The following is a 21,611-nucleotide window of genomic DNA, read 5'->3' on the forward strand; positions in this document are numbered from 1 at the left end:
GGCATAAACCTAAGTCAGTTCTGCAACCTGTCCTGACCAAGAAACTCACTGCTGTAACAACTGTTAAAGCATTCCTAATATTTGCCTAAACATTTGGGCTCCACCAAAATATGATGTGGTTGGTTTCCTTCATACACAGCTGGGCTTAGTCTCCCTTTTTATTACTGCCTAGTGGATGAAATATTCCTCAGGCAAATTACTGCTTCTTACAATCAAGGGGATTCAAATTTTCTAAATTCTAATTTCCAAAAAAAGTTCTGGTAACTGAATCAGAGTTAAGCTTAATATGTGCAAAGAAGGGACTGCCTACTTTTCTGAAGTTGCTTCACTGTGCAGTGACAAGTTCTTTTTTAAGCAGTAAAAAAGTCAAGGTTCTAGGGTAATAGAAAAGCTATGTGAGAGGAAGACAGTTCCAGTAGCTACTAAACTGTGTAGGAAACACAACCTTTGGTTTACAAGTATACCCACACCAGGCTGGTGGGTGTGGGGGATGAAGAGACTGTTTTGTGCTTTCTAATTTTGTATTTTACCCTCAAAAAATATTAAGCTAAATTGAAAACTGAGACTTCTCAGCCCCAGAAGTCAGAGAATAACATCCTTTCTTGTTGCCTGTCTGAACTCATGAACCTGAAACAATTTGCTACTGAGCATAAAAACTCCCAGAGAGGAACAACAAATAATTTTTCTCTGCCTCGCAGACAGAATAGCCTCTTAGTTAAGGTGCTCTACTGAAAGACACAAGAATTCTGTTTCTGTCTCCTGATATTTTCATTGGGAATTCAACTTTGGTCTCTCATTTGCTCTGTTGAGAGGAGCAATGCAAAACACTGACCTACTGTACAAAGGTATGTAGGGCATGTTTTTTCCACAGTATTTTAAGATTATTGTTGCTAAGGTTGCAGGAAGGTGCCCAAGCCCTGCCCTGGGGTGTTCATAACAGAAGAAATCATAAGAAATTGCTGGGTGTGACATGAGAAAAAACTGAAGATGTCAAATAAGAGCACAAGAAGCTGGCAGAATTTACAAATAGTGCTGTGAGACATTGCTGGATCACACAGTTCAGGTGGTGGCATGCAAGAGATGGCTGATCCTCAAAGGGTGCACTGTAGCCTTTTCTGAAAATGAAATCTCACCGAGCCAGCAATGCTTTGGTGACACTATTGATGATGTAAAGCTGACATAAAATGGGAAGCAGTAATGGTTTCATGAGGAATAATTGGGGAAAAATATAGGTATTTGTTTGTTTGTGAGGGAATAAAGGCAAAGACAGTGAGGGCTCAAAGTGGGTCAGGACAAATAAGTATACTAAAATGCAGAGAAGTCCAGTTTGCATATGAACTATTTGTATGTGAGAGTTTGGTTTTGCCCATTTATCTATTGGGAACACATGTTCAGCTGTGCTACTGGCTGGACCCAAGGACAGAGAAAAGCAGTAATGTTGCTTCTAGTGAGGGAACAATGAACTGGGTCTTTCAGTCTACCAGATTCAGTTGTCCTTAATCTCCTGTGATATTAGTACATTTCTTAGGTGAATGAGCAAAACAAGGCTCTTGTGTTATGTTTTTCAAGAAGATACTCAGCAGTTATTAATCCCCAGTATCTTAAGTCATCATCAAAAGCATTCTCAACTGAAGCTTTTTTCATTCTAAACATTTTTAGAAAGCTCAATTTGCATGGCATAATTTCTTTAAAGATTATAATTAACCCAGAACCTTAACTTAGAATTCTTTAGTCAATTTGGGTTTAGAACTATATCTTCATGTGCTCTAGATTTTTTAAGTTTGACCATAATCCTCACACACCTGCATATTATATACTTCCCAGTGCCAGAAGTATTCCTGTGTGCTTTGCAGGCTTACATTTTTCAGCCATACAAAAATAAATAGCTAAACAGGTATCCTACTTTGTTACATTTTAAACAATACTTTTTAGTATTTTTGTTCGTTAGACTCTTAAATGCTTCTCTTTCCCTTTTACTCAATTTTGCTTACACTTACTTTTTTTTTTTCTGAATGCTTTTGCCTTTCTCTTCCTCTTATTTTAAGATTTTTTTGTCAGATTTTTTTTTGCTGTTTATGAAAGTAAATAGTAAACACTTAAGGAGATAAGACATCTGGTTTGTACTAGATAATTTAATTTCAGTGCCTGACAGCCTCAGGCTTACTAGCCTGTATAGCTTAGAAATGTTATATTGGCACATTCTTCATTCAGCTTGGACACGGCAGATTACAGACAGAGAATAACTGAAAATTACAACTTCTTAATCTTCAAGTATTTCACCTCAGTGCAAAATAAGGACACTAGAAACAAGCTCTAACCCATTCCTTTGGAGAACTTAACACTTCAATTTTCTATTCTTCATTCCTTCATGCTTTCTTTTAAGACATTCATGTCCCATGTTATGTTTCTCTGAAACTCACCCTACTGTCCTGTATTCCTTGAACACATGGGGACAGGGTAAGCAGGAGATGAGAGAGTGGATTCTGCCCAAATTTTTTTGGTAAATATTCTGTATATCAGTAAACAGTTCCTTTCAGGAGAAAGACACCACAAATAGTAAACCATAGAAATTATTTTAAGTACATTTGATTTTTGTCAGTGTATTTGACAGTTGTGTATGAGTAAACACAGAAATAGCAGATTGCAATTTTCTGCAAAAAGGAATTTTTTTCTAAATTAAGGTGGTCTGGAAAGTGAAAATATAACAAAAATATTTGAAAGGCATCACTGAAAACCAGATGACTAAATAAAGTAGGGAAAAACAATAATTAATGATACAGAGATTTGTTTTGTGCTCACAAATGTCATGAAAGATTGCTGTGTAACATTAAAAACTGTTAGAGATAAAAGGAAAATAATAACTATGAGGTGCAATTAGCCTACTGATAGTATGCCACAGATAATATCTAACCAAATATATATATATATCTTTTTTAAAAAAAAAAATATATAATACATATATATCTTCAATATATCTGTCACTATAAACATAATAAAGAAGATTGGAGACAGGTATGCCACTCTTACAAAGCAACCTACCAGAGTCTATCCCTTAATCCCTTTTCCAGTCTTATACATTCCTTAATTACATAAATTTTTCAAATAACTATATCTTTTTGTTAAGTCCCTGCATAATTAATGAGGCTTCTTTGTTGGTTTAGAAACAATCACCTCTCTCTCCTGCTTCAATGTGGTTTTAGAAGGGAGTTTTAGTTGCCCTAAGCTTCTGTGAATTGATCCCAGATGTCTTTTCTCTTTGGAGTTGAACATTCGGAACTAAATGTGTCCCTTGTGCAATAGTTGAGTGGAAGAAAATGTTTTATTTCTATGTTGATACCTTTCAGGGCTCTTTATATGCATGTTACAAAGGCAGCTTCATTTAGATACAAAAATGTTTTTCCATAATAAAAAGGAAAAACAAAAACGATAAAATCAGAACCCTCCAAGCCATAAATATATCAAGATAAGTACTTAAAATATTCTGTGGTTTGGGGTATTTCAATCTCAGATGACCAAAGTAGACATAACTTAAAAGACATTCGTCAATGCTATGACACATGCTATCAAGCAAACAAAGCCTGGAAGCAGCCATCTTGCTACACTCAACTGTACAGTATATGAAGGATTGGACTTCAAGACTGAATAACAGCGTGCACTGTTACCTAATTATGAGGCACATCTATTTGTTGCTTTTGGCTTTTGACAGAATGACGGTCTGCTTCACATCTTTTGTGTACCCCACCCCCTCTTCCTGCCTACAAAACACCTACATTCTTCAGACCAACATTATTGTTGCCCTAACCTTATTTTTGGCCATCACTACAGGTCTCACCCTGTGGAAAACCATGTATGGAGCTGGTTTAGGCTTTTTCATCCTGTCCCTCAACACAGCGGCAGACTTCCTATGTCCATTTATCTGTCCCTGAATAAGTCTGAGTGCTTGGAAATTCAGTCATAATCTCAGAAGGGTCTTAAGTGCCAAAATCTTGATGCACTCACTCATTACTCATTCCATTTTAAAGTTTTCCTAACTTTCATGGTCAGTGGTTCTTATTAATGCAGAGGAAAAGTTCCCTTTAATTTACAAATTCTTAAGAATTCCAATATGAAACTTTAGGCCGATTTCTATGGTGCATTTTAACAGATACGAACTTTAATATCTGTGTAACCTCTCAATTTTTTTCCCTTGTTTCTCTGTCCTGTTGTTTGAAAGAGGGGATTATACTGCTGTATTTTGGTAAATTCACCACTTTAGAAAAAACAAAGCAAACAAAAGCACAAAACAAAAAACAACAAAAAGAAAAGAGAACAAAACAAAAGAAAACAAAAAATCCCTACAAAGCAAAAAGCAATAAAGTCAGAACTATCAAAGGGCCTCTTTTGCAGATGATTTTCTGCTAAGAAACAGGGGCCATAATCACACAGATAATGTGTTTCATTTAGCTCTCATTTAAGCTAACAGAATCTGACAACCTTTTGCACAGTCTCTTGTTCTTAATTGTGCTAGTTATGACTTTACTTTTATTATATTAGACATGATACTGATATATTTTAAATGGCCTAGTAATTACAGTAGTGCCTTTAGGCTACTGCTAATTTCAACTTCAGCTTTCACATAACTTCACTTGAGCATATGTGTTCATGTGAAAAAGAAAACAAATGGAGGGTTCAACAGTTTGTCAATTTAAAACAGTTTCAAAATAATAATTAATAAAAGAAACCTTAAAGTAACTTAATATCTCCAAGCTGTGAATAATCAAACACTATTCAGTCATTACTGTTTCTCAATAGGTAAGTCAAAACGGATCATCTCAGCTATTCAATGTGTTTATATGCTCACTTTTTTCAGGGCAAGAATAATAAACTATTAATGTGATAGAAACAATGTAATAACTTAATTTTCTGGATAGCAAACTGGATTCTGATAGCACACAAGCTACTTCTGCTGATTGACAGCACATAGGCTACAGAAAAATGAAAAAATAAAAAAATCGGTTTGTATTCCTAGCTGAAGAATCCTCAAGGGCTTTTCTTTTTAAAGAAGCAAAAATAAAAAAGGAAAAAATTCCAAGTCAAGCACCCCGAAAAATTACTTTGGCCATGATGAGTATATGAAGACAAAATTAACTTTCTTTTCCTCTTCTTCATATATTAAAGTGTACAGTACTTGTTTGTTAAAGCATTTGCAGGTTTCCAAAGGCTTTTTTTATCTTTAGAGTTTTAGAAAAGCAAAAGAACCTAAAAAAAATGTTAGTGTGCTAGCTTTTTATACTCAGCTGGTGGTTGCAAAACTGAGTAATCATGAAAACGTGTATTTGCACCAGTGTTGTTTGTTTTCTGAAAGCTTGAAAAGCTTTTTATGCTCATTTTCCTTTTCACTGTCATGTGAAATGATTCACAGCAGAGCAAAAGAGATTTGACGCAAGAAAGGGAATGTATACAGTTTCTTTGTTTTCCCTGTCTTTTTAAACACATGGTGTGGTTTTGATTTGCGAGCCTGCCCTACAACATTATTTTATTTAAATGGTATAGGAAACAGACTTTATAGATTGATTATATTCTGGATTGCTTATATCTTCTGGATTGCATATATATGATCTATGTACGGATCTGTTTGCTGACTTACAATAAAAGTACAGAGTCCCTCTGACATTTGTAGATCAATCCTGTCCCTGTAATATGATAAAGGTGCTACAACTTTATGTAACTAGACATGTAATGAGCATCTGAGGAAAGAAGAGAAGCTCTGAACTTACTGTATTCACAAGCACCTTAATATCTTTTATAGCAGATTTTAAAACATCAGTGGTCAGAGGGTTAGTGTGAAGAAATGCTGGGGGTGGGGCTGAGAGGGGAACAACAGCCATTTATTTTAACAGAGACTAGTAAGTTGCTAGTATAATTTCCTTCAGGTGGCAATTTAATTGACATTAGAATTGGCAAGTGAAGACCAAACATTATGCTTACTGGTTTTCTGCTCATAATCAATTGACACTGTTTTTACTGAGGTGTAAATATAAAAACTTCAGTACAGGTAAACCTCTTTCAATCACTGAAATAAAAAGAGGTGTTTTTATAAAGCTAATGCCAAGGGAAGTCAGATAGTATGGGTCAGCTATGATTAGTGGAGATGTGAAGGTAAACAGGCTATCATGTACTTCTTTTAAACCAAAAAGAATCCTTCCCTCTTTGTCAAAGATTGAATTAGTCTATAGTTTAAAGACTTGGTATGCCTTACTTACAGTTTGATGTATTTCTGTCACAGACATACTTCAGTTAGTGAGGACTCCTGTTAATGTCATCCATGGTCTTCTACATTGAGCTGCACTCTAGAACATGAATAATACATGTGTGTGCATGTACAAACACCCAGACTGTCCTAAAGGTCATAGCAGGGGAAAATATATTCTTAAACACATGACTTGCCATGCAATTAGGAACATATTAGATGACTATTAACTAATATAATCTTATACAAAGATTGTTTTTAGGATGTTGATCTCCCCAAAACATGGTGATAAGCAATGAGCCTCTGCCCTTTAAATTATCATTAAGAAAAACATGGGTAAAAATTCAGGAGACAAACCATATAATTTTATGATACTGCTTTTCAGATGCCATTTCACAATCTCTGTAGCATAGGTTTTTATATTTTTGCACCCTCTTAACAGCTCAAAGTCTTTTTGTTCATACCTTATACCATTTTTGTTAGAAAAAATATCTCCCTATTTCACAGCCAGAGGATATTAGCTATCCACATTATTTGCCACTTAAAAAGGAAGAAAAGAAAGAAAGAAAAAGTGTACATAAACAGCTAAATATATCTCCAAGAGTAAAAAGAAAAAAAAAACCAAACAAACAACAACAACAAAAAAAAAACAACAAAAAAATGTTTCTAATTCCTCATGTAGGTCTGTTTTGGTATCACCACTTTGTGCCAGCTGCACCTGATTGCAGATCTCCATTATAAGCTATGGCAGTTGGATACTGTATGAAGACAGGCTGAGAAAGTTGGGGCTGTTCAGCCTGGAGAAGAGAAGGCTGCGTGGAGACCTCATAGCAGCCTTCCAGTATCTGAATGGGGCCTATAAGGGTGCTGGGGAGGGACTCTTCATTAGGGACTGTAGTGATAGGACAAAGGGTAACGGGCTAAAACTCAAACAGGGGAAGTTTAGATTGGATATAAGGAAGAAATTCTTTACTGTAAGGGTGGTGAGGCACTGGAATGGGTTGCCCAGGGAGGTTGTGAATGCTCCATCCTTGGCGGTGTTCAAGGCGAGGCTGGAGAGAGCCTTGGGTGAGATGGTTTAGTGTGAGGTGTCCCTGCCCATGGCAGAGGGGTTGGAACTTGATGATCTTAAGGTCCTTTCCAACCCTAACCATTCTATGAATCTATGATTCTATGTATGGAATAAAACCTTAAACAATAACATAGTTCATCGGTCTTTCTAAAATGTTATTTTACCAGACTATCTGAGTTATAGAAATGGCAATGGCTATAAATCTGAAGTTCTGTTAGCTACAGGGTTTTAAAGAGAATATCTCCCCTTCCAAAAACTTAGTCTCCTTTTCACTGTCGAATTCTGATTCCTTTGACTACCTCTATTGCACAAATGTGCCTTCTCCGTGATACATATATTTTTACATTTCCTAAAGACACTAGAAACCTAATTTTGTTTCCCACAAATTATTTGGGTTGTTTAAATACATACCGAAAAAAATGACTGTGATAATAACCAGAGGCATAAATCACAAGAACTGAAAGCAATAATTTGTTTTTATCATAATAAAAAATCTTGCCTTTGACTATTACAAATGTAACCTTTGACTAAAATATATTCCCTTTTTGTGCTGTACAAAAAGGAATTATCAAATCATAGTATGGCTTGTATTGAAACGATCCTTAAACATAAAGGGTCCTTAAACGTAAACACCTTCCACTAGGTCAGGTTGCTCAAATCCCCATCCAGCCTGACCTTGAACACTGCCAGGGGTGGGGCAGCCATAGCTTCTTGGGGCAACCACTTCATGTGCCTCACCAACCTCACAGTGAAGAAGCTCAGGAAGCTATGGGCAGTGTAAATAAATCAGTTACAGGGAGAAGATATGGTAAGACTGCATCCCATGCATACGTGTGCTTAAATTTACACAGCTGCTGCGTCTATGACGCTTCCCTGTAAAGAACAGGGCAAGGTGAGGCAAAAAACGTGTCTGACTGAGTCAGTGTTTGTTTTTAGCAAAAAAAAATATTAGATATTCCTGTCCTGACATGAAACATATCACAGTGTAAGTAAGACTGTACTGTTACCTAGACATCAAAATTGAGAATCCACTGGAATAGTGAAATGACTTGTTTTAGTCAAGTTTGTGCTGAAGAATAGACCTTTTTGTTACCTGTACAAACTGACCTAAGTTATTTACAATCAGACTTTCTTACAAAGTCTTTTTTTTTTTTTTTTTAAGTTCAGGTACCAGTAGTAGTCTTTCACCTTGATTTACCTGCTAAATCGAACTACCTAGATAGACAGGAATGAAGACCAAAGCAGTTTATTTCTGGCATAGTATCTCTGTAATTCAAATTTGAGAATGAGACAGAAAATATGCTAAAGAGTCCCTGTCATCAGCTACTTAGAGCTGCAAGAAGAAACTACTTAGGAGGCATGCTTATTTCATAGGAGTGCAGAAACCTTATCTTTTAAAACTAAAGATGTTCAACCAGAATAAATTTGGTATGAAACCTTCTGTCCAAAAGGTCTTCCAACATTAGACTGGTGGGTAAAGGTCTTGGAAAAGAACATGTACACTTCCAGACCAGATACAATTTGGGGTGAGGGATAGTGGGGGCACATCAGTCTTCTTAAATGTGTAGAGCTCATGTATGATGCATATGCACAGTGTTGTCTAGTCATCTGGCAGGTGTATGCTTAAAACTGCATGGTCGTTGTGCAAATATGCAGGATGCGATGTAGGCCACAAACAAAGAAATTTGGATACTACTGTAACATACAGTTATAATTTCAAACCTTTTTAGTCCATAATATAATGCTCAAAACTGTTTTTCAAGGCACATGATATTTTTCTTATTCTTTTTTTTTTTACTTTGTTCTTCTCTTTGTTCTCCCCTCTAATTTTTTTTTTAATTATTTTTTTTTTTACCTTCCTTGACCTAGAAATGTATAGTCCAAACTTCATGGCCTAAATGTGAATGCTAGCTGGGCAGATTTACCAAAGTAATACTTCAACTTCTCAGTTATCCGTCACATTTATCAATATCAGGAAAAAAACTGTTGAAAAGTACAATTGTATTCCACTTTTATTCACTGTCTCAACCAAGATGAGACTACATTAATAGAGGAAACATTTATGCTAATATTAATATAAGGAGATGTCAGCCTTAGGCTAATATTTATATTTCATATAAGGAATCAGTAACAGTAATGTAATTTCCAGATATGACTACATTTTTATGTGGCATAGCCCCCTTTCTGTTCTGGAATTATTATATTAAAATGTCCATAATTCATTGACAATGAATTTGGCCTTTAGAGTAATAATTAGAAGCAAACAGAAGGGTGAATTGAGGCACTTACGATATCCACTATGTAGTCTTAATTTGTTTGGAAGCGGACATTTCTGAGGCTTGAGACTCTGTGAATTACAGTGTCTGAGCATTATGAGCACACATGGCACTATTTTGCATATGTTAACAGTAAAACTTGAAACATGGCTATTGTTGGATCCCAAAGGAGTTTTATTTTGATGGGAATTTTCACTGTGCCAGAAGTGGAGCATTCAGCTAGCAATTTTATAGGATTCTTGGACTTGTTTAAATCAAAAGTTCTGCATCTCATGATACTGTAGTTTTGGGGGATTATTTATTTGCTTTTGTTTTCTTTTCCCCAGAAGTCTTAAAGAAACACTTTCTTGGGAAGTCTCACACTTCAATATGAGTTTAAATGAATAGTAGATACACTGTCTGGAGCTGTCCCAGCTGGAACATCATTAGCAAAACAGTAAATGCTACTGTGAACAAGAAACTACTTTAACAAGTCAGAGTTATGAATTACAGTATTTTAAATCTTCAGAGGTTTTTCTCTATTTTTATTTTTTCATTCTACAGCTACAGTTCTCGACCTGGAGTCAAAAGCAAGTATGATACAATTTCCCTGGCCTTACACATAAAATCGTACTAACAGCATTGTGTCTTTACTGTGGAATACAGTATGTGTGTGTGTCTGTGTACGGATGACCCTCCCCCCAAAAAAGAGATCAAACATGAAAAGCTTTTACCCTATGGGTAAAAGACTGTCAAAACGTGATCTTTTTGAGCTTTTAATTAAATATTAATAAAAAGGGGAAGAAAAGTATCCCACTTAGTTGCTTTCCTCAAGCACTAAATACACAGCATGAAAGTGTATGCACAAATTATATTATTTTCAACAAATAAAGCTTCATAATAGGATTTTTTTTTAAGTGTACATCTTAATGTGAGCAAACGGAAACAAATGTAGTGTCAATTCTACATCTCATTAGTCTGCATAGTGTCTTGAAGGTTATAAACCTAATTTCAGGCGTCCAGTACTCTTATCCTCCTCAACACACACATTCAATTAAAGCCACTTCCTTTCTAAGAGCAGCTTTCACAAAAGAATGAATTCAACATGTTAGCCTATGCATGCCTGAATCAGAGCTGTAAAAGTGCTAAAGAGTGTATGACATGCACTGGTATTGCTAGATGTAAGTCTGCCTCAGTGTCTTTCCAGTTCAGAGATGGTCTGCTGAGTACATATGTACTGCTGAAACTCTCAATTTATGGTACTGAAACATTTAAGCTGTAATTTTCAATTAACTTTGTCAAAGAATCTTTAAAGCATAAATAAGTTAAATATTTAGGTATATTAAAAATAATAGAAGTTCAGCAGAAATAATTTTTCACTACTTTGTGATTTTCTTTGCTTAAATAAATTGATAAAATCAGAGCATTATTGCCACTATCCAAAACAAATCAGCAACAAATACTACCTCAAGCCAAATTCAAGCTACAAATACTACCTCAAGAAAAATGCAAAGATGGAGAAAATATGCACAGATTGCTTCCTATGTTACATATATTCAGAACTGATTCTGACAAGCTTCCAGCTTAGCCTTGCTGGCCACAGAGCAGTCTTAATGCTGCAAATCATCATGAATGCAAGACATCTCACTGAAGTCAGCAGGACTCCTCATGTGAGTGCATGCAGTCATTTGCATCAAATATTTGTAGAAGGCAGCTCCTTGTTCAGATGCTACACATGATAAAGACATGTTGGCCCCATCTAGAAAACACATTCGTATGGTGGGGCCTCTGCAGAATTGTTATGGTCTGTGTAGTGTTTGACAAGCGGCTAAATGACCTAGTAATATTTACCTCACACTTGAAGACTTTCAAACTTTCAGTGAACTCCTGGTTAAAAGAAAAGCAAACGAAGAAGAAAAAAAAGTGGGGGTAGGAGGGTTGTCGGGGGGGGGGGGGGGGGGTGGGATGGTAGGGCAGGGAGAAGAGGGAGACAGTGTATTCAGTAGCACAGCATCTCGGAGACCTAGATTTCAATTCTCACTTTCTCTCACCCCCCATACTGGAAAAGCTGTTGAGGCAGCTGTTCAGTGTTTCCTGCCATTTGGTTGCCATTCAGCAATGACCTTTACATGAATTGATGGTGGTGCTGATGAGAACCAAACAGCAAATCTCCTCTCAGTTCTCAACAGTAATAAAGATGCAAGGAGGATCCAAACAGTATGCTTATGTCAGCATTTCTAACTTTATTATTTTATCATGAGTCTTGGTACATGCATTTCCTTTAACATCCCTATCTTGGAATGGTGTGATTACTTTTCAGCTCCAACTTTCAGTTACAGAGGTCTCTTTTCTGATTGTACAGAAAAGGTAAAAGTAAGTTCAAACCTGTGAAAAAGTGAAAGTTTGATGCTTGAACATTTTTTTTACCTAATATTACCTAATATGTATGAAATCAACTGAAGATGTAAACAACCATCCATACATGTTATTCAAAGCTGCCCCTTGTGCTTAAAATCTGTACTTAAGTATCTTTTCTGATCTGTTAATCAATTTAACAAAAGCATTTTTAAGTAAAAAGAAAAAAAGAGAATTGCATGTCTCCCTGTCCTTCTTTCTCTGCACTTTAAGGGTAGAGATAACTGCAAGTATTTTTATAGTCTGTGTCATTTCATCAGCATTTCTTAGGAAATGAGGTAATCACGCATCGGAAACATTAATCTAAAAAAATACTTCCAATAATCCAGTGTAAGATTGCAAGCATTTCAAAATATTTAAATAAGTTTTGATATCATGCTTGATATTGCCAATAGACATTACATTTGAGGAGATTTTTCCTGGTTTTGAGAGGTTTTTAACAGTCCAATAATGTGTTACACCTCTTCTGATGTGAAGTACTGTAGCAGTACCTATGCAAAATTTATGAACATGACCTATTTCATTTGATTATATAGAAATACCTAGAAGAAAAGCTGTATTTTGGGGGCAATTGCATTACCTGTAGTTGACAGAATGGTAAAATTTTGGCTTAAAAATCCCTAAATTTTTAAAAAGAGAAATTTATAATGAAAAGTCCTTGTAATAAATCAAATAACCTTATTTTTATTAGGAGAATGAAAGAGACCCTTTGTTTGGGCTTCCTTCAAAAATAGGTACAATTTTTGTGCTGTAAAGTTGAGAAAAACATTCAGAAAATAAAAATTCCAAGAAACCAATTTTCTAAAGCAACAACCTTCCAAGAGAGGTAATGAGATTATTTACGTTTAAAAAATATTTGGAAATAAATGCCATAAATACAGGAATGATCATTAATATTTATTCATGATTAAGCTCTGCTGAGAAAATATAAAAATGAATAAGAGTGTTTTGCACCTTACAGTCCTCTAATAGTTCTAAAAATATAGTAGCCTCAAAAAACAGTAGGAGTTAGAATAAAATTAGAAGGAAAGCCATTGTGATTTTCATAAACTTTTTAACCTATTTTTAAATAATATTTCTATTCTTAACAGAACTATAAAAGCAAAGATGTTATCATTATGTAAAATCATTGTGGCAAGTTAACTTAAACACTGCTTTACTAAAATAACTCAGTAAAATTTGTACAGGAAGTGTTGAAAAGGAATAAGATATTAATCATGGTTATTTATGTAAACTCAAAATAGAATCATAGAATCATAGAATAGTTAGAGTTGGAAAGGACCATCTAAGATCATCTAGTTCCAACCACCCTGCCATGGGCAGGGACACCTCACACTAAACCATGCCACCCAAGGCTCTCTCAAACCTGGCCTTGAACACTGTCAGAGATGAAGCATTCACAGCTTCTTTGGGCAACCCATTCCAGTGCCTCACCACCCTTACAGTAAAGAATTTCTTCCTTATATCCAATCTAAACTTCCACTGTTTAAGTTGTAACCCATTACCCCTTGTCCTGTCACTACAGCCCCTAATGAAGGGTCCTTCCCCAGCATCCTTATAGTTTCTATTTTCTAATAAGAATCACAAATATACTAAGTAAAGTACAAACAGACAGAAAAACATAGACACAGAGACTTTCCAGTCCCTGGACTTACCAAGTTGCTGTGCCCTTCAGTCTGTTTTCTATAAAACTTGACTCAAAAAATAATGAACTAATGAAAAGAAATGAGGATTCTTCTTATTATAGAGTTTCTGCACAATAAAAAGTAACTTTTCGAAGATGAATGCACAGTATGAAGGATATATGAAACATTTTTACTTTAACTTCCAAATTACATTATTTTCCAGGTCTGGACAAGATATAGTTCAATTGTCCTCATTTACACAATGAGTTGACTCAGCTTTTTTTTCATCCAAGGTTTTGGGTTTTTTTAAGGATTCGATGGTTTAATAAATGCAAATAAAATTATTTCTTTCAGTGTTCAGAATTCCTGAGCTGACTTTAAAACCCAAAGGATTCAGTTTCCAAAAATATTCCTAAATAGTTTCTTTTTCTGAAATGCAGGCATAAGAATCCTTGTGGAAAAAAGAAACAAAAAACCACAATTCCCTCCCCACCACCTTCCCCTCCAAAAAAAACCCCACCCCAAACCAAACAAATAAAGCTGAATACGATTTGTATGTCTGAAGTGTATTATTGCAGACTGCAATAATAAGTATATTTTATTTTAAAATAATTGTTTAGCTATGAGTGGAATTTCTGACAAATGCATGTCCTTGTATTCCAAAGACATGAAGGAAACACATACTGCTATCTGCATCCATCTCATTTACTAGGTTTGTGTAATTACTGCTGAAATACACCTGTTGCATCCTGAGGCCCTTCTAATCATTCAAACACCCAGAAGCAGTCCGTGGCTTCCTGCCAGCCCAGATGGACCACCTTTTTATTTTCTATTGGAAATTAGAGCTCAGAGGAAATGCTGCTTGCTTAAGTCTCAGTATGGTTGAAAGTCATTGAGTCACAGTGAATCCTGATACTAAACTGGAAAGTGTTTCAGGCTATTCTGGTCCAGGCATGACCATTAACATGTGAAAAGTGTATGCTTCAGATATTTATTTTGCAAGATATTTGCAAAAAAAGATAGCTCTAGGCATGCATCCTTAGAAATATGCAACATAAGCTTTTTGAGGCCTTAATCTACAGAAATGCCACATGGAGAAGTTACCATTCCCTGCTTGTCTGTCATACATGTGAAGAAAGTATCAAATGAGATCACAGAAATAAAGAGGACTACACCCAGAGCCTTGTGTGCCCGAAAGATGAGCTCAGGCACTGAGCTATAATGAAATGACTTCATGGATATTTCTTTGTGCACATACTTAGGTACAAAATTAGAAATATTCTGATGTATCTAAGTATTCTGATTCCCCCATCCCCCCGACAATTAAGCAAAACACATAGGTAGTTTATATATTTGAAAGCCCTAAAAAGTGGTCAATACCTTATTTATGAAATTACAGAGGACAGCTGAAATAGTGGGTGTCTTCAGCTCAAGCAGTCAACTTTGGTGAGCTAGGTTAAATTAGAACATGAAGGTATTAATGATGGTACTTTTGCATAGAAATCTACTACTTTCTGATATTGCACAGGAAATGTTAAAAGTTACCAATAGGAGCTGTTTAGCCCAAGCAAGAGTTTGATTCAGCTGTGTCCTCCTGCAGCTGGCTAGAGGGCCATGATCCTTCTCTTTAATTAATTCTGTAACAGCTGTTTAATGAAAACAAATTTAACTGAGGGAACAGGCTTTCCAGTTTTTTGTTCCTGGCTGAGTGATTTCATCACTGGGCAATAATTAGGCTTTCAATACCCTCACAACAATCTAATAAAGAAGCAACATCCTATAATCTTATATTACTGTCATGAAACTGGGTAGAATGGAAATAAATCAACTTGTTTAATATCACAGAATACATATGTAGCAAAACTAAGTGTTTAAGTCTACCTTTCCTAACTCCTTGCATATTAACACCACCATCCTTCTTCTTAGGTTATCTGAAAACACATTAAAGACTGTTAAGTACAATTGGACACTAAGCTGATAACATGCTTAAAAAAAGTAATGATGGCAATTTAAAAAGAAAAATGCCACTGTTTTCTGGAGTGCCACATTTTTCCAGCTGATGGGAAGACCCTAGAAGAGGTCATCATGTGAAATTTGTTCTAATGAGGTGCTGTGGTTTAAGTCCAGTCAGTCATTCGGAGCCAGGCAGCCGCTCGCCCCCCCCCCTTTCTCCCCCTGGAGGGATGGGGAAGAGAATCAAAAGAATGTAACTCCCATGGGCTGAGAAAAGAACAGTCCAGTAACTAAGGTATAACACAGACCACTACTGCTACCACCAATAATAATGATAATGATAAGGGAAATAACAAGGAAAGGGAATAAAATCGCTCACCACCCACTGACCAATACCCAGCCCGACCTAAACAGTGATCTAACCCTTCTGGGTAACTGCCCCCAGTTTATATACTGGCCATCATGTGCTGTGGTATGGAATACCTCTTTAGTTAGTTTGGGTCAGGTGTCCAGTCTTTGCTTCCTCCCGGCTTCTCCTCCTCCCTGGCAGAGCATGAGACTCAGAAAGTCCTTGGTCAGAGTAAACATTACTGAGCAACAACTAAAAACATCGGTGTTACCAGCGCTGTTCCCAGGAAGAAGGTCAAAACACAGCACTGTGCCAATTACTAAGAAGGAGAAAAATAACCGCTACTGCTGAACCCAGGACATGAGGATTCATGAACTGAATTTCAAACCTGGTTTATTTAAAAAATAGAGAAATTATCCAATTAACATTCATGATTCTGGAAGAAATTATATCAGCTTTAACCCCTCTAGCAATTCAAAGATGATGTTCTCTGGGCAATTGTTGTTAATCTGTTCTAATTCTGTCGTGGCAGTTAAACAGGTAGGAGAAAAGATACCAACACCTCTGCTTCTTTCATAGAATCATAGAGCAGTTAGGGTTGGAAACGACCTAAAGATCATCTAGTTCCAACCCCCCCGCCATAGGCAGGGATGTCTCACACTAGACCATGCCACCCAGTGCTCCGTACAGCCTGGCTTTGAACACTGACACAGATGGAGCATTCTTTGGACAACCTGTTCCAGTGCCTCACACCCTCACAGTGAAGAGAGTCTTCCTGATACCTAACCTGAACTTCCCCTGTTGAAGTTTAAGCCCATTATCCCTTGTCCTGTCACCACAGTCCCTGATGACATAAAGAGCCCCCCTTCAGTATCCCTGTAGGCCCCCTTCAGATATTTGAAGGCTGCTACCCGTATATGTATCAAAACAAGAGAAACATTAAAACAAGCAGCAAAACTGGTTAGAGAAAAGTAGAATTGTGAAGAGAAGGCAAGTGTGAACATCTAAGGCAGTTTCCGCACCAAAGCAAAGCCTTCCTTTTAGCAAAAAGATGTTAAGGTTGACACTATCCCTAAAGGGGATAAAGCAAGACATATCCTCAATTTAAAATATTTAATCTCACCCATCAAAACGCAGTATTTCAAAAAATCTATGTAGAGGAATTATTTGTCATTTTTTTCCAGACTGTCAGCCTGATGAAAGCAGTTTGTTGTTTTTCAGACAATTCTCAGACAGCATTCTCCAACTTCTTCAAGATGCAAGTAGTGTTTGAAGCTTAAAAGACCAAGAAAAAGACTTATTTAAAAAAAAAAAATTATTTAGGGTTATCTCTCTATCTCAATATATTAATCTTCTCATTACTATGGGCTTTTAGAATTGGAAGAAAAAGCAGGCAAATATATGATCTTAAAGTAATGTTCAGTTCCTAAAGTAAGTTCTTTATTACTGTCTTCTTCAATTCCCTTCTGAAGCCCAAATTAATCCTATACAGAATGCCAGGTCTTCAATCTCTTTCCTAATGCTGTGTCAGTGAATATCGCCATAGAGAACAATAATTACTTTGATATACCTGCTTTTCCCCTTGAATAAGTGTAGAGATTTTATTTGTATGTTAATCACAGAATAAAAAGAATGAGGTAAGAAAGAAAAGCTACATGATTCACAATATCCTTCAGGTTAAAAAAAGTGCAGTGTTTTCTTCTGTTGGCTAAAGCCTTTTCAGAATGAACTGTATGTCAAGCCCAAAATCTTGTACTCTGCTCCAAAGAGGAAATTAAACTGCATTGTTCTAGAAGCAATATGTGAAGGAATAGCTAAGCCTCACATTTGTAATATAAGGTAATCCCAGAAACAAAAATAACAGACTCAATTTAAGAATCTAAGTTTTATTTTGTATTTTTTATGCACTTCAATAAATCCAAATATTGCCAGAATACATTTGGTATTAGCCAATTTAATAATGCAATGGAACCTGTGTATACCATTTATCCTCCCTTAAGGCTCATCTCTGCTTTAATCCGAACAATTTTTCATTTCTGTGAATGAAAATGGCAGATCTTTTATTAGCACCATTTTCAACCAAATGAAAATATGAAATTTTGTCAAATGGTTGCATGATGAAAGTAAATCATTAATTCCTTAAAGTATAGGTTTTAACAGCTTTTACAGAGAGAAGGAGAGCAAGATGGAAAGCAAGAGGGAGACAGAGAGACTTTGGTTTTGATTATGCTTCAGCAGGATGCTCAAATTTCTTTTCATCCCTAGTGTAATAAACTGCTATTTTATATTATTATATTGAAGAGCAGGCCACAGCGCTGAGAAGAAAATGGGCAATGTACCTCTTACTTTGACTTTTTTAAGGACAAGACACTGGTAGATGGTAGATCCCTTAGTCATGCTGGAAGATGCCATTAATCATTTTATTACACAGAAGATATTACAGAAACCAGAGATGAACTGCAAATTTAGCTACGATAGTCTAAATCACAAAATCTCAGAATCAGAGAATAGTTGAGGTTAGAAGCAACTTCTGGATGTCACCTGGTCAATCCCCCCTACTCAAGCAGGTCAACCTAAAGACACTTGCTCAGGACTGCATCCAGATGGATTTTGAGTATCTTTAAGGATGGAGACTCCAAAACCTCTCTGGGCTAATAATGACAGTGCTCGGTCACTCTCACAGTAAAAAAGTGTTTCTTCGTGCTCAGACACACCCTCCTGTGTTTCAGTTTGTGCCCATTGCCTCTGGTCCTGTCAACGGACATTACTGAAAAAAAAAAAAGCTTGGCTCCTTCTTCTTTACACCCTCCCTTCAGGTATTTATATACACTGAGGAGATTCCCCCTGAGCTTTCTCTTCTCTAGGCTAAATAATCTTTCAATCTCTCCTTGGATGACAGGTGTTCCAGTCCCTTAATCATCTTGGTGGCCCTTTGATGGATTCTCTCCAGTATGTCCTTCTTTCTCTTCTACTGAGGAGCTCAGAACTGAACACAGGACTTCAGACCTTACCTGTGCTGAGTAGAGGGTAAGGATCACCTCCCTTGACCAATACTTGTCTAATGAATCCCAGGACAACATTAGTCTTTACAATGAGCGTACATTCATGGTATGCATTAGGACCCCCAGGTTCTTTTCTGTCAGCTGCTTTCCAGCTAGACAGCCCCTAATATACGTTAGTGTATGGTGGTTTTTCTTCCCAGATTCAGGGCATCATGTGTCTCCTTGTTGAACCCCATGAAATTCCTGTAGTCCATTTCTCCAGCCTGTCAATGTCCCTCTAGATGGCAGCATGACCCTCTGGCATATTCCCGCAATTTGGTGTCATCTGCAAACTTGCTGAGGGTACGATCTTCCTCATCATCCAGATCATGAATGAAGATGGTAAACAGGACTGGGCCTAGTATTGACACTTGAGGTACACCACTAGTTACCAGCCTCCAACTAGACTTTGAGCCACTCATCGCCATGCTGTGGGCCAGTTTTCAACCCACCTCACTGCTCAACCACCCCATGCATCAACATCTTGTCTGCAGATTGCCTCTTCCAAGCTCAAGGTAAGTCTATTCCAGTGGACTGATACCAATGAAGATATTATGGGAGATAGTATCAAAGGCCTTACTGAAGTGGAGGTAGACAATATCCAGTTCTGCCCCTCTATTAGGCCAGTCATTTCATCACAGAAGTTTTATCAGGTTGGTCAATCACAGCTTCCCCTTGGTGAAGCCATGATGACTACATGTGATGATTATATTGCTCATGTGCCTCAGAATGGTTTCCAGGATCAGACTCTCCACCACCTTCCCAGGGCATGAGGTGAGACTGACTGGGCTGCAGTCCCCTGGATCCTCCTACTCTTTCATCTTGAAGATATGAGTGACATTTACTTTGCTCCAATGTTTGGGCCATTCTCCCAGTCTCCACGATTCACCAAATATTGCTGAAAGTTGATTATCCTTGCAATGAATCTCCTAGCGCCTTCAACACTTGTAGGTACATCCATGAACTTAGGTATGTCCAAGATGCTGAAGTATTTCTCTCTTGATCCTCTTACACCAGGGGTACACCTTCCTTGCTTCAGCCTTTCTCCCTGGTCTCTGCAAACTGGGATTCCAGAAGCAGATCTTTGAAGAAGCCAAAGTCCATCCTTCTGAAGTGCATGTTCCTAAGCTTGCTTTTCAGCCTCCTCCTTGCCTTCAGAACCCTGGGATCCACCATCTCATGGGCACTGCAGCTAAGGTTGACTCTGACCCCACTGACTGGCAACTACAAGGTTCAGCAGAACGCTTCTCCTTGGCTCCTCTTACCAGTCGAAAGAGGAAGTTATCACTAATGCACTCCAGGAACCTCCTGGGTCGTTTATGCCTTGCTGTGTTGTCCCTCCAGCAGATATCTGTGTGACTGAGCTGCAACAAGTCAGAAGCCAGCCAAATTATTTTGCCTTATCTCAGTGAGATCAAAACATGATTAAAGTTTGTATAATGGAGGTGGAGTGTTAAATTATAAAATAAAACATGCTCTTACAAATAAACAGAATTTTATATGGTAGCTACAAGAACATTTTGGACAACAGCAGTGTAAATCCTCAAAATAAGAAATTTTGTTCAGCTGAAGCTTGAATGTAAAACTTCCTACACCCTCCTATTTCTGCATTTCTCAGGATCAATTTTTTACATTATTGCATGCCTCCATTACATGCTGCTGAAACTGGAAGAGAATCTTTTATTAGTTCCACTGATACACTTGGGAAAAAAAGGAAGCAGACATGTTTTCTCAAATGTTCTTGAAGCCTGAAAAGGAAGAGCAAAACGATACTATATAAATACTGGGAACAGTTGTCATGAAATTCAGTTCATTATGTTAACTGATCTGTTTGGCAGAGAAGGGTAGCTTGCCTTTGGAGTCAACTGACAGGTTAGCAAGGAGAGAAGTAAAAGATGAAGCCAGGGAATAAAATGTGTAATTCCATGATGCTCATTTTTTTTCAGGAAAGGCAGTTTATGAGTTCCCCATCTTGTCCCTGTTTGTACTCCTTCACAAACCTAGTTGAGTGAAACAGGGGGGTTCAAAATGGTGTCTTATTCCCAGCGCACATAATTTCAGTGGGCCATTTTACAGCTGCTGTTCAAGCTGTTGTGCAGGTGAGCTATGATCAAAGGGAGCAAATGGCACTGCTGTTCCAAACCGGCTTTGAAATAAAAGGTATTGTCTCATGAAACTGCACACTGCGGGAAGAGAGAAAGAGATGTAACTGATTCTTGTGGAATAATAAGGGTTAGCAGAAGGTGAGGGAGAAAAAAAATTGCACCTGACCATAAAATAATGCCCCTTAGAAGTGGCATTATTATCCTCCACTAACTGAGGAAGTCAGATTTGAAATGTGGGGTTTTTTTTTTCCCCAGTGGAAGCTATACCAGTATTTTTCTTCCTGGACGATTGCAGCTAAAAAAGCATAATTTTCAAATGATGGCTCTTTTTTTTTTTCCTTCCCAAAAATAATGTATCTTCAAAAGGAAAAATTTTCATTTGAATTTGAATTTCTCATAAAGGTAGTTGCATTTAAGAAATAGCAAACTAAAAAACAATCATAACATATTTGTTCTCCATGTCTGTTGCTGTAGAGTGTTCAGGTTTTGGAGAGAAAGAAGTGAAATTTGATAGAACAGTCTTTGTATACTCTACTATTCATTTGCATTGGCTGTCTACTTTATTCT

This window comes from Neopsephotus bourkii, unplaced genomic scaffold (assembly GCF_033783945.1).
Source record: "Neopsephotus bourkii isolate Nb327-2 ecotype Australia unplaced genomic scaffold, CSIRO-AGI_Nbou_v1 NB_821, whole genome shotgun sequence".
Taxonomy (NCBI): Eukaryota; Metazoa; Chordata; class Aves; order Psittaciformes; family Psittacidae; genus Neopsephotus; species Neopsephotus bourkii.